General features: G+C 38.9%; 1 protein-coding gene across 2 annotated transcripts in view; it reads left to right on the top strand.

The window, feature by feature from the left end:
- The window catches only part of LRRC4C (leucine rich repeat containing 4C), a 1337050-nt gene that overhangs the window by 750905 nt on the left and 570741 nt on the right, over window positions 1-15404 (top strand). The window lies entirely within an intron of this gene.

Below are 15404 nucleotides of genomic sequence, written 5' to 3'. Positions count from 1 at the left end.
CATGAACAGTGTGTGAATTTCCTGTTTGCATTTGTCTTTAAATCCAGAGATTTTGGACTCAATTCTTTAATAAGTATATAGTGCTATGAAACAGGTTAAATAAAAAATAATTCTGTTTTCAACAAGGTACATGAGACATTCCAGAACTGAATGAGTGTGTCTAAGGAGAAAGAGAGACTTATTTACTTATTCAGTACATATTCATTTGAGTCCTTGCATACCTGCCTTGTGTCAGTTGTTGAACTTGGCACTGAAGATAAAATGGTAAAGAGTCAGATGTAGCCTGTCTTTCAGGTTCACTAACGCAGCAGCTGAGGAGTAATATAAGATGAAGTGTGAAAATGTGGCAATAGAGGAAGAAATGGTTACTGGGGAGAACACAGAAAGGGAAACTCACCTAGATTCAGCAAGTCAGAAAGCAATGCCATGTTGCAGCGTGAATAGGAAGAGAGAAGAGTGAAAAAATAGGGTTTAACTGGCTTCCCAAGTCTCCTGCTATGTCTGTCCTAACTTTACACTCATGATCAGGGCATGATCACTGGTTTTTCTGGGGCCTAAACTTCATTTTATTTTTAATGGCTTTCCTTAAGGAAAAAAATACAAAATTATAAATACAAAATAGGGTACAAAACCAAGTAGCTATTTCAAATGAAAAATCACATGTACAACTCCATTAAATAATATAATACAAATAATCAGGATCTTTATCTCCTGTTTTCATTTTTTTTTTTTTTTTTATAAGAGTAGGCTTGGATAAAGTTCTGACTCTGATTTTCTAAGAAATCCATAATTTGTCTACTATCTGTGTCTCTACTAAAGTAGGACTATTTCTGAGATTCAAATATGAAGTGAGTTGTCTAAATGTCTAGCACATATTGTGGGGTGAAAAAGTCAGGGTCCCTGGATATCTTTTTAAATATATTCAATAAATTGCCAACTATTTTTTCATGAAAACATGATTTGTCTGAGATTCTATTCCTCTGACAAAAATCAAGCTTAACTTACTTTTGCAGTATGTGATGTTAACTTGTTTTCACAGCTATAAAAACTCTAAGAATGAAATTAGAGATTCATTGTTAACAGACATTAAGAGAGGTCTGTGTACCTGGCAAAACAGTGCAATTTGAACATTTTTAAATTTATGATGTTAAAAATAGCTTTTCTGTCAAGATCCTGGAGCTGATCTACCACCAGAATGACATAGCTTGCCTTCAAATTAGAAATGGTTATAATATCTCATTTATCATTTACAACCATATACTCTAGTAAGATGCAATTAGTGACTTACCATGTCTTGAGACTTGACCCAAGACATCATCTCAGGGACAAGAAAAAAGTATTCGTTCATTCAAATAACACTTGATGGGCACTGACTTTATGCTAGGAATGTGAAAAAGAGAAACAAAATCTCTAACCTTGACAAATTTACATTCTCAAACAGAAACAGATAATGAATGTATTTATATTTATTTTATATAGTGATGTTACTCTGAGAAAATAAAACAGTAATGTTATAAACAGGAATCAATGGGAGTTAAGTCTATAAGGAGGTCAGGATTTCTCTCTGAGCTAGCATGTTTAGAAATTAATAGCATAGATAGAAATTAACTTGTGTTTGTGAACGCAGAATTTTGAGTGAAGTAGAATTGTTCAGTGAGTTTTATGCAGTTACTTTCTCTGCTTGTCTGAGCAACATATGTACTTGTGTCTTAGAAGATGATGGTGGTGGTTTAGTCGCTAAGTCGTGTCTGACTCTTGCAGCCCCATGGACAGTAGCCTGCCAGCCTCCTCTGTTCATGGGATTCTTCAGGCAAGAATACTGGAGTGGGTTGCCATTTCCCTTCTCCAGAGGATAATCCCAAGCCAGGAATTGAACCTGGATCTTCTGCATCACAGGCAGATTCTTTACCAACTGAGCTTATGATAGTTCTGATTCAGACAATGTGAATATTAGACCAACAAAAAAGACAAAAAAATCTTAGTGATCCATTCTGATACAGAAAGTGAAAATGAAACACAGTGCTAGGAGAGAAAGCTCCTTTGTGTCTACAGAAGAGTGGATTGAAGACAACATTTCACAAAAATTAGAAGACTTTACAGGTGTGTCAGGTGTAACTACTGAATGTAATAACCATCAAAAAGTGTTAGTGAAATAACAGATTTAATTTGGGGCCAGTCAAAAGAAAGATTGCTGGCACAGGCACATTTGCAAAAATATCCCGGTAAATAATGAGCTAAAATCCTATTGTATGGCTGAACTCTGATACTCTAATAACTATATCCACTCCCTTAGCTTGTTTACATCACTGGATTATTTTTTTCCCTAACATTGAATATTTATAGATTAATAGAAGATGCTATTTCAAATATTAGTAATACATTTTCTGAAATTTTTGCTAAAAGAAACTTTATTAATTTCAAAACATAAAATAATCATCAATTGCAGTTACAGATGTTTTATTTCTGAAAGATATCAGTATAGATTCAGGTAGTCATAGAAGCACGTGTAGATACAGGTATCAGTTCAGTTCAGTTGCTCAGTCATGTCTGACTCTTTGTGACCCCATTGATTGCAGCACGCCAGGCCTCTCTGTCCATCACCAACTCCTGGAGCTGGCTCAGACTCATTTCTATCAAGTCAGTGATGCCATCCAACCATCTCATCCTCTATCATCCCCTTCTCATCCTGCCTTCAATCCTTCCCAGCCTCAGGGTCTTTTCCAATGACTCAGTTATTCACATCATGTGGCTAAAGTATTGGAGTTTCAGCTTCAGCATCAGTCCTTCCAATGAATATTCAGGACTGATATCCTTTAGGATTGACTGGTTTGATCTTCTTGCAATCCAAGGGACTCTCAGGAGTCTTCTCCAGCACCACACAGTTCAAAAGTATAAGTATAGATATATGCAACTGCTTCCAAAAATCAGCCTCTATACTTTTTCTACTTGAGTCATTGCGCATAAAAAATGGTTCCTCATCATTGATCTAATTCAGTGTCCAGATTTATAGATAGGTAAACATACGTCCATTGAGGTGAGTGAGCAAACTCACAAATGAGGTATAAGAACATACCATTCTTTCCCTCATATCCTGACCATTTTCACGAGGACAGATGAAGGGAGAGACATGTACTTTGTAATAGCATAGGGATTTGCTGTCTGCCAGTGAGATCACTATCATGCAAGTGGAGACACTTTAGCTTAGTTACGAAGGCAGAAATCTTCATTATGGGTGAGGGGACTCTGAAGTGTAAAAGCAAAGTCCCCATCTAGTGAAGGCAACCACAAAGTCCAGACTTTCCTGTTCCCCTTGGTCCATTTTTCTCTGCTCCCTTATTGTTGTTCTGTTGCTCTGCTGCCGCCGCCGCTACATTACTTCAGTCGTGTCTGACTCTGTGCAACCCCATAGATGGCAGCCCAGTCATGTCCATCTCTGTAACCCCATGGGATGCAGCACACCAGGCTTCCTTCCCTGTTCTTCACTATCTCCCAGAGTCTGCTCAGACTCATGTCCATTGAGTTGATGACACCATCCAGCCATCTCGTTCTCTGTTGCACCCTTCTCTAGTCTTTCAGTTCAGTTCAGTTCAGTTCAGTCACTCAGTCGTGTCCGACTATTTGTAACCCCATGAATCGCAGCACACCAGGCCTCCCTGTCCATCACAAACTCCTGGAGTCTGCCCAAACTTGTGTCCATCGAGTTGGTGATGCCATCCAGCCATCTCATCCTCTGTCGTCCCCTTCTCCTCCTGCCCCCAATCCCTCTCAGCATCAGGGTCTTTTCCAATGAGTCAACTTTTCGCATGAGGTGGCCAAAGTATTGTAGTTTCAGCTTCAGCATCAGTCCCTCCAATGAACACCCAGGACTTATCTCCTTTAGGATGGACTGATTGGATCTCCTTGCAGTCCAAGGCACTCTCAAGAGTCTTCTCCAACACCACAGTTCAAAAGCATCAATTTTTTCGGTGCTCAGCTTTCTTCACAGTCCAACTCTCACATCCATACATGACCACGGGGAAAAACCATAGCTTTGACTAGAAGGACCATTGTTGGCAAAGTAATGTCTCTGCTTTTGAATATGCTATCTATGTTGGTCATAACTTTCCTTCTCTAGTCTTTAGGCATGCCCAATGCATTTTTCATGGTTTTGAAGTAACATTCCCCACCCCTGCCCCTGGGGGAAAGGTTGCTCCTGGAAAAGGAAACAAACAAATCTTACTGTTGGTGATGAAAATGAAGAGCTCTGAAAGCATATTGTTAGCAACAATTAAAGCTATTATCAAGGAAATTGAATGTTCTAGTGGCAATGAAAATATGGTATGGTTGGTTGGATTTATTATAGGAGAAGTGATGTCATATCCACTATTCCTATAATGAGTTCAATATTGAGTGGGAATATCCTGGGGAGAGATGTTAGATTCTGTGTCATAGTGAGAAAGGTAAGTATAGCCAGCAGAGATTTAAATTGAACATAAATATTTATAAAGCAGAAAAGAAGTGCAAGTAACAGATGATATCCCCTTATCAAAGTGTCAAGTGGCAGTCCAATCAGAATTTGAAATGTGAGGCCCCAACCTGAAGTCATTATTAGAGCTATTGAGAGTATAAATTTTGATTGAAATACAATAAAGGGTCCTATTGAAAGTGCATGAGTGCTGACTGAAGGTCAACCTTTGCTCCAAGAGCAACTACAACAGAATGGATTAATAGAAGGTCTTGGGATGGAGGTGAGAGGAGAAAATAGTGCTGGAAAGAGAAAGAAGAGGGGAAATGGAAAACACCCATCCTACTGTCTATTTGAAACATCAGCTATTTAAAGATTCCTAATCTCAAGCCATGAAATTAAAAGATGCTTACTCCTTGGAAGGAAAGTTATGACCAACCTAGATAGCATATTCAAAAGCAGAGACATTACTTTGCCAACAAAGATCCATCTAGTCAAGGCTATGGTTTTTCCAGTGGTCATGTATGGATGTGAGAGTTGGACTGTGAAGAAAGCTGAGCACAGAAAAATTGATGCTTTTGAACTGTGGTGTTGGAGAAGACTCTTGAGAGTCTCTTGGACTGCGAGGAGATCCAACTAGTCCATCCTAAAGGAGATAAGTCCTGGGTGTTCATTGGAAGGACTGATGCTGAAGCTGAAACTCCAGTACTTTGGCCATCTCATGTGAAGAGTTGACTCATTGGAAAAGACCCTGATGCTGGGAGAGATTGGGGGCAGGAGGAGAAGGGGACGACAGAGGATGAGATGGCTGGATGGCATCACTGACTCGATGGACATGAGTCTGAGTAATCTCCGGGAGTTTATGATGCACAGGGAGGCCTGGCGTGCTGCGGTTCATGGGATCGCAAAGAGTCGGACATGACTGAGTGACTGAACTGAACTGAACTGAACTAAAATTCAGACCATTGACCTGAAATCTAAAAACAGAGAGAAAGGAATCTCTGAGAATTCTTTGACTTTGAAGATGAGACAGCAAAATATTTACTTCCCATCTAACTTTTGTGGTTTATTGTTATATTCATAAAAGAAACATTCCATTTGAGTTTCTAGGAGGCTGCCTTTTGAACTCCCAATGACTCATTCAATCACCATGCACAGATTTTATGAATGCTGCATGGGGATAGTGATTAGAAGAAAGGGAGAAAAGTTTCATGCATTCATTTTTTCTCCCAGCAATATAATAAATCAGCTTAAAGGAAATCTGCCAGGAAAGTGATTTGACCCTATTCAAAAAGAGGGCAACTCAGAATGACCCATCTATTCAGGATTTATAGTTGCGTTTAAAAACTCAACAAGCACAGGGCCTTGAACCAGGGTTATAGAGGTCATTAGTCAAAGCAAGATCATTAATTGAGGCACGTGCCCTGAGAAGTTACCATCTGATGCTCTGTCTGCTCTGGTTATTCCTCTTCTTTGAAGACAAAAGCCAAAAATCAATTCATCTAGCCCCACAGTTTTTACAGATTTTCTTCATACTGTCTTGGCTTTGGGAAAATATAAATTAAAAGGGAATGGAGGAAAGAAAAACTCTTTGGCTCTATTCCATTGGGCTGTTACTTTTAAAATATAAGTGAGATAGAACTTTAATTTATAGGTGAGCATTGTCCAAGGTTTCTACTCTCCTTCCCTATATTTTCCCCTCTCATCATAGATTGATGATGGTGAGGAACGGAGTTTTTCTCAGGTATTGGTATGAAAAATAGTCAGTGGAAAATATGAGGATTTTTGTTCAACGGGAGTTGAAATAAGAAAGTTTTGCGTTTAGATATAAGAAAAATGAAAAATATTAAGATGTACCTGTTCTCCCACACCCCAAAACTTCATTTGTAGCCACTTTTTGTGTAGGTCTTTAAAATCTGTGTATTTCTATCTGTATATTTTTTTTTCTCTCTTTCCCTCCCTCCCTCCTTCCTTACTTCTCTTTTTTAAGAAGGAAAGCAAATAACTACACACTGGTAGAGGACATATTGGCTTGGAAGATGGCCAAAGATAGATTATATTTATCAAGCACAACCATTTCCGTGTTTTAAAAATTAGTCTCTGGAGCTACAGCAATAATCCTGTGTGATTTACTATACAAAGAAATGAAAGGAAGTAACTGCAGCAGCCTATGAATGCCAAATATCATTTATACAGATATTTATAACTAAGAAAGGATCTTAGGAATCAAATCAGTGTCATCAGAATCACCTGGGAATCTTTAAAAAATTAGTATTCAGCCTCATCTCTCAAAATTCTGATCAATCAGTTTGTTGGAAGAGTTCAGACTTTCATATAACCCTTGCATTTTTTTTTTTTAATTTTTAAATAGAACTTGAATATGTGTGGTGCACACTCAGAACTGAGGACTCTGATAACCTAGTTTTTTCACAGAAAGGGAATTGCATTTGTTGTCTATTGCTGCATAGCAGATTACCCAAACTTAAATGCTTGGCACAGCATAAATTTACTATCTCACAGTTGTGTGGATCAGAGGTCCAGGCACAGTAGAAGTGGTTCTTTGCTCAATGTCTAATGAGACTGCAATCAATTTATCACCAGGAATCTGTTCCTTTCTGAAGCTTAGAATACTTGTTCTACCTCTTGTGGGTTTCAGTTGAATTCCTTGTGATTCTAGGACTGATGTCCCTGCTACTTACTTGCTTAGCTGAGGGTGGCCCACTGCTCTTATAGGGCATTACAGTCCCTTCCCACACCTTCTTAGAGATGCCCTTACAGACCATCTTACCACATGGCAGCCTTGCCTTTAAACCCAGGAGTGTCTCTTGGCACATCCTCCTAAGGTGCATTCTTTTGCACTGGAATGTAATAGCAGAGACTATTCCACCACTTTTGTCATATTCGGTTGACTAAAAGCAAGTCTCAGCTTCTTCCCGCACTCAAGGGAAAAGAATTACATAAAATTTTGACACACCAGGGATCATTTCAGAGTTTCTCCTCCACAGATAGCTAAGTTCCAAAGAGCTCAACTGATCAAATGAGTTTATATAACAAATTGGTACACTATGGATCTTCTTATAAGTGTGCGTGGTCTTTTAATAGCAAACAAAAGTAAAGACAAAATCTCTCTCTCTCTGTTGATATAACAAATGTGTATTTTTGCATTGAGCTCTTTGTAGAACATGAAAGCACCAATTTATGAGTTTGCTCATTTTCCTCTTACATGTAGGTAAAGTGCTTCTGTAAAAATACGAAACAGTTAATTTACAAAAAGCCTTTGGCCCTAACATATGGCAGTGGTTTGAAAAATACTACTTTCTGCTAAAGTCTGATTTTTGTGGAGAGTGCAACCACATTCTAAATAGTCTGCATTTGTGATTGGAATCATTCATCTGGTAAACATTTCAGCCTAAAGGAAAATTAAGTATTTGGCAAAACCATGGATGACAATGTGAGTTGAAGGTGTTTTCCCATTTTTAGCATTTTTATAGCTACTTAAATATTTTTGGAGTTAACATTTCACAGATATGTGGAGGCACTTCAGGAAGAAGCTGGTTATTTTAACTGACCCCTGGCTAAGACAACACATGTAAGTCTGAAATTTAGTCAATTGCCATCTGCCTTTAAATCTCTAAAGTCTCCTAATTTTGCAGTTGGGAAGTTCTTTCCAATGTCTTTTTTTCTGTTAAATTTAAAGTTATCCTATCTTGACACAACCATCACAACATGGGCATATGTTGGATGTTCTTGGGGAGGTACCAGCTTCTCTATTGCATTATTAGTGTATTTAAATACAGATGTCATAATTATAACTAATTAAAATTACACCCTTGCTCCACTAACAGTTTCTAAAGCTATTCATCTAATTTCATTAAAAAAATTATTTTTGAGGCATTGCAAACACTCAGGCATGCCAATATAATATTGTCAGATATTCCTTATATTCCTTTTTGGAAAGAAATATAATTTTGTATTATAGCTGATTCCTAATTATCCCAACCATGACCTGCTGTCCTTACTGGATAAAGATAACCAAGCTAGTGGTAACTATTACCTGTAGCATTTATGTATCCTCCTGCGTGTGTGGGTGTGTATTCACTCCCTCTATTGTGTACGGCTCTTTGTGACCCCATTGACCCATCAGGCTTCTCTGTCCATGGGATTTCCCAGGCAAGCATTCTGGACTGACTTGCCATTTCCTTCTCCAGGGGATCTTCCAGACCTGTGTTTCAAACCCACATCTCCTGTGTCTCCTGCTTTGCAGGTAGATTTTTTACCACTGTGCCACCTGGGAAGCCCTTTGTATTCTCACCATGTATATTATTTTATACATATATATATATATATATATATTCACAACCCATACATCTATCTCTAAAGGTATGTGATATTGTTTATCTTATGTTTCATTTCATAAGTTTTATTCATATACTTTTTCAACTTGTTGTTTGTGTTCAATATTATAATGTGGTTCATAAGAAACTAGTTCATTTATTTTGATTATTAACTGGCAGCATACCGTTAAGTCCAGTAATAATTCTTTACCCATCTTTAATTTAAGGACATCTAATTATTTACCATTACCCATGATTATAGCAAATGATTCAGTAAACATCTCTGTAAACATTTATATGTCATGTCCATGTGCATACCTGGGAGTGTTTCTCCAGGAAGGTTGCTTTTCAACTTGATGTACTATAATCTGACAAAAATAAATACGTTTTGTTTTGTGACTCGGGACCTGCCCATGTGCATGCATGCCTACATATGGAAAGATACTTACCTTTACCTTTTCTACATTCACACACACACACACACACACACACGAAAAATACGAATACAATTTGCACTGTTGTTTTGTCTCCCATCACGTTGTGGGTAAATTAAAGTGGATAGAGACCCACTAAGACTTCCCAAGTGGCTCAGTGGTAAAGAATACATGAGCTGTAGGAGATGCGGGTTTGATCCCTGGGTTGGGAAGATCCCCTGGAGGAGGGCATGGTAACCCACTCCAGTATTCTTGCCTGGAGAATCCCCGTGGACAGCGGAGCCTGGTGGACTGCAGTCCCTGTAGTTGCAAAGAGTTGAACACACCCGATCGACTAGGCACAGCGCACACATCACAGGACCATAGCCCGCCGGGCTCCTCTGTCCATGGAATTCCGCAGGCGAGAATACTGGATTGGGTCACCACTCCCTTCACCAGGGGATCTTCCTGACTCAGGGACTAAACTCAGGTCTCCTCCACTGCAAGCAGATTCTTCACCCTTTGAGCCACCAGGGAAGCCTGTTATTAGGCTATATACCTAGTAACAGAACTATTATGGAAAATGAACATCTTCAAGTTTTTTATATTGCTAAAATGCTCTTTAAAGAGTTTTAAAACTTTGCAATCTCAGAAGTGGTTTCAATAAGTTTCTATTTCCTTATATTTTCTGTTTTCTTCTCAGTTCCCTATACCAAGTTTTTTTTTAAGTTGAAGTATAATTGACAAATAAAAGTTGTATGCATTTTATTTTAAGATATACAACTTGATATTTTGATGTACATACATATTATGAAATGATCATTATAATGAGCTAAATAACATCCATCACCTTATATAGTTGGTATTTTTCTTTTCTTCCTTCCTTCTCTCTCTCTTTTTGTCATGAGAACACTTAGGATCTGCTTTCTTAGCACATTTCAAGAATACAATACAGTGTTTTTAACTATAGGCATCATGCTGTACCTTAGATCTCCAGGATTTACTCATCCTGTGTTTTAAAATTTGTACCCTTTGCCCAACATCTCCTCATTTCCCCCACCCCTAAGCCCTTAGCAGCCACCATTTTATCCTGTGTTTCCATGAGTTTTCCTATTTTAGACTCCATGTATAAGTGAGATCACACAGTATTTGTCATTCTGTGTCTGGCTTATTCCAATTTTCTCAAACTATCCTTGTCTAGATTTGGAGAGCTATTGAGACTCTCAGAAAGAATCATGCCTAACTTGCACTGAACATGTACCTAATACAATCTGAAAAAGAAAGTGGAATTCTCTACCTATGGGTAGCAGATATTTCTTTAGTGTCTCCAACTCTTACTCCCAATAACATAAAAGACAATGATTCCAGATCTCTGGGTGCTTCTCAACCCATGGCTTCTTTACTTTATAGAAACTTTGCATGTGTGTGTGTGTGTGTGCTTAGTCGTTCGGTCCTATCTGACTCTTTGTGACCCTTTGGACTGTAGCCCACCAGGCTCCTCTGTCCGTGTAATTCTCCAAGCAAAAATACTGGAGTAAGTTGCCATTTCCTCCTCCAGGGGTTCTTTCCAACCCAGGGATCAAACTGGCATCTCTTGCATCTTCTGCATTGCAGGTGGATTCTTTACCCACTGAGCCAATCAAGGAAGACCCATAGAAACTTTGCAGAAATCAACAAATTTAGTTTTTTTCCAAGAATAAAAATGAGGAAGTTTCAGGAGTCTACATTCATTCACTTATACCCTAATCTCCTAAATATATATTGTCATTGCATCCCTTAAATATTAAAAGTATACTGTACTTGCTGTCATTCATTTCTAAATATTTTATAATATCAAGTATATTTTTCTTATTTTACATAAATAATTAAGTTGATTAATGTTCTATATAAGTCAGTTAGTTAAGTTCATTCTTTGGGTTCAAGTCTTTTATAAACTTGACATTTTGATCAGACAAAATCAACAGGATTGGAACTAGTTTTGGTTTTGTTGAGAATGCCTGTGGCTCTTGTACAGTTACTATTCCTATGTCTCTTCATTTGTTTTATCGTCATGATTTGTTGCTTAAGTGATTTAGTGCTGCTGCTAAGTCACTTCAGTCGTGTCCAACTCTGTGTGATCCCATAGACGGCAGCCAACCAGGCTGCCCTGTCCCTGGGATTCTCCAGGCAAGAACACTGGAGTGGGTTGCCATTTCCATCTCCAATGTGTGAAAGTGAAGTCGCTCAGTCGTGTCTAACTCTTAGCGACCCCATGGACCGCAGCCTACCAGGCTCCTCCATCCATGGGATTTTCCAGGCAAGAGCACTGGAGTGGGGTGCCCTTGCCTTCTCTGAAGTGATTTAGTGAGGTCTGTTAAAGTCTTCTGCTCTGATTGTGCTAGCGGTAGTGTTTGTCGCTTTAGTTGCTCAGTCTTGTCTGACTTGTTGAGACTCCATGGATCCATGGACTGTAGTCCCCCAGGCTCCTCAGCCCATGGAATTCTCCAGGCAAGGATACTGGAGTGGGCTGCCATTCCCTTCTCCAGGGAGTCTTCCTGACCCAGGGATAGAACCTGGGTTTCCTGAATTGCAGATGGATTCTTTACTATCTGAGCCACCAGGAAGCCATGATTATGAGATCGCTTATTTTTCTTTTAGTTTTGTCATCTTTAGGTTTATATGTTTTGGGACCATGTTATTGTTATTAGATGCATTCAAATTTAGGCATGGTATACTTTACATTTGTATAACTCCAGACTTTGTAGGGGTTCCTTCCTCTGTTAGAGACTTACCAGTTTCTGTTCAGATATATAGAGAAGTATCAGAACTATCTCATACCAAAAATCATGCTTTTTGTTTTCCATCTAACTTAATTTTAAATAAGGTATTTATGAAAATATCATTATTATATCTGTGAAATGAAAATATCTCCTGCCATGTCAATAAACAATTAATGCCACCACCATCAGCAATTTCTGATGTCTAAATGTAAACTAGAGCTCCCAAAATTGTGATCCAACTTTTGATCTGTGATCGAACTTTTGAACTGTGGTGTTGGAGAAGACTCTTGAGAGTCCCTTGGACTGTAAGGAGATCAAACCAGTCAACCCTAAAGGAAATCAGTCCTGAATATTCATTGGAAGCACTGATACTGAAGGTGAAACTCCAATACTTTGGCTACCTGATGTGAAGAACTGACTACTTGGAAAAGACCCTGATGCTGGGAAAGACTGAAGGCAGGAAGAGATGGGGATGACAGAGAATGAGATGGTTGGATGGTATCACTGACTCAATGGACATGAGTTTGAGCAAGCTTTGGGAGTTGGTGATGGACAGGGAAGCCTGGCGTGCTGCAGTCCATGGGGTCGTAGAGTCCAACACAACTGAGTGACTGAACTGAGCTGAAAACTGTGATCCAGTGGATGCTGCCACCTCCCAGGGTGATTGCTTAGGAACTGGGGGAATGCAAGAAGTGAGGGGAACAAGGAAACAGGATTAGTACCAGATAGCAGAGGTGCATATGAAAGGAATGAATTCAGTGACCCCGGAGGCTTCCATCTTCCCATACATAGAATACTAAATTCCTCAACTTGATGCCTACTTTTGAGCTTCAGACTGCCTGCTCCCTTTGTTGCAAAATTGTATGTAGCCTGACTTCCCCTCCTGCCTCCTTGGAGCAGTTTTCTCAGAGCTACTGAGTCACTGTCTCCCTGGCTCATAGTCCTAAACATTCCTACTAAATTAAATAACTATTTTCGGGTTGTGACTATATTTTTTAGAGGACATATCCTTTGGCAGATAAGGAAACAACTCAGAAAGTAACAATGTAAAGGTAATGAAGTAAGCGATTGCCACCTGGATTTGAACTGAGGCCATATGCCTTTATAATGAGGTCAGATAATCGTTAAGATATTTGCTTCCCTAAGAATGAATGAATGAAATAATAGTCATGATGTTCCACGAAATCAACCTTATCCTGTAAACCTAGCTGAAATGGTTGTTGGATGCAACATGGTCATATGCTCTGCACATCTTATTTTGATGTTTTTCTAGGCAGATGGGACTTGAACAGCTAACTAGAGTATCATAAGCATATTTAAACTTAAATTTTGTTTCAAAACATTAAAAAATAGAATACAGGAATGAATGAAAGAAAGATATACCCTGGCATTAGTCTCTTTTTTGAAATCAATATATTAACACATTTGTTATTGAGTTGTATGAATTGAGATTATTTGTCATGTTTCTGATTGAAGACACCAGATAGAATATTGTCATTGTAAATACAATAACTCAGTTCTTGACTGTATGTTTATGTCAAAAGTCCTATTGTGATTTAGAGTGCCCAATGACACAAATGCAATAAAGGAACCCTTCATTCATTTATATTCAATAAGGCAATGTTAGAAAATGATACATTCTCTCTTCCTGATCGTTAACACTTTGGGTCTCATGATTCTTTATTAAATTTATTATTTCTTGGGATATAATTTGCAAAGATTCTGTCTTTAGGATCAGTAAAGACTTTGGCTTCCATTATAAACAGTGTTTACAATTAAGTGGTGAAAATATACACTTTGGGAAAATCACAGTAAGTGGGCACACAGCATCTGTCAATTTTGAAAGGGATGTGGTCAGATATGCAAAAGATGGTATTAATAGTGTGTATTTACATCAGGCCTTGAAACCTGAGAGAGTGTCAGCATCTTCTGGAAGTCTAAGAATCAGTCGAGAATCTCTGTATCTCACTTCCCTTAAAAGTTGCTCTGTGTTTTACTCTGCGGGTTTATAGCATCATGGGGCAAAATACACAGTTGGACACAGAGAATTGGGCCCTTGTTAGAGAGGATCCCTAAGACAGATCTCCATCCAAATAAAGAGGAGATGAGAAGAATTCGTGCTATTGATGGGTCCCAATATTTAAGCATATGATGCCACAATAAATGCAGCTTTAAAAAAAAATAATATGAGGAAAAAAGATTTAATTCCATGATTGTTCAGTGGCAGAAAGAAGTGTGCAAAAAAAATTCAGAAAATCAGAAAACATAGTTAGGGCTAGGGCAGTGTGGGAATGGCTAGGAATTGGCAGAACTCCATTTTTTAAAATTGGGGTATAGTTGCTTTAGAGTCTAGCATACAGAGTAAGTCAAAAAGAGAAAAACAAATATCATGTATTGACACATGCATGTGGAGTCTAGAAAATGGTCCAGATGAACCTACTTGCAGGACAGAACAGAGATGCAGACATAGGGAACAAATATGCGGCCATGGAGGGGTGGAGGAGGGTAAACTGGGAGATTGGAATTGACATATGTGTACTTTCACTTGTAAAACAGATAGCTAGCAGTGTTGCTGGCCAAGATCTTGCCTTTCTCTGCCCACCGAAGCCAAAAAAAGAAAACAAACAAACAAACATGGAGACAGAGTTTGGAGGAAATAGACAGGTGACTTTAATTCTCACCTTGTGGTGAGGGGAACAGAGAAGGCTCTAGCCTCAAGAACTGTGTCCCCCTCCCTGAGGAGTCTAGGGGCTTATATAAGATGAGGGCTCTCAGTCAGGAGTTGGTGATGAGGAACAAAGGTGTTAGGATCATCTCAAAAACAGCCGTAGGCTGGTATCAATAACCCAGTAATTGAGTCTGGCTGTTCTGTGTCTCTGCAGCCTCTTTCTGATATGTAGCTACAAGGGGAAGGAAGTGTTGTAAGGGTAAGCAAAGGACAGTAGCTGCAAAATGTAGCTCCTGCAAAGTTAGGGGACAGAAAAACAAACTTAGTCACAGACACCCCGAGTTAGGAGCAGTTAAAGTGAAAAAAAAAAAACTCTAGGAATGTTCAGGCCTGCTCACTGTGTATTCATCTTCTTTGTTTTCAGGAAAGGGAGAGAAAAAAACTCATTCTTTTTTTTTTTCTCCTTTTCACTGCAACCCATTTCTCTTTTTTCCCTTTTCACTGGAACAAATTCGTCCCCCCACCCCCTTTCCCTGCAACAGTAGGAACCTTCTGCATAGTGCAAGGCACTCAGCTCCCTGCTCTGTAATGACCTAAATGGATGGGACAGGGGAGTGGGTGGCAGGGCCACGAGTGAGGGGAAATACCTATACATAAAGCTGGTTCACTTCACTGTACAGCAGAAAGTAACACACAGTGTAAATTCAGCTCTTTTTATTTCACATATCAAGGAAGGATGGTGGGCAGGGTTTGAAGGTAATTGTTCTAAACTCTGTATTAGAGGTC

This window comes from Cervus elaphus, chromosome 1 (assembly GCF_910594005.1).
Source record: "Cervus elaphus chromosome 1, mCerEla1.1, whole genome shotgun sequence".
In the NCBI taxonomy this organism is placed as follows: domain Eukaryota; kingdom Metazoa; phylum Chordata; class Mammalia; order Artiodactyla; family Cervidae; genus Cervus; species Cervus elaphus.
This window is presented reverse-complemented; position numbering and strand designations above follow the sequence as displayed.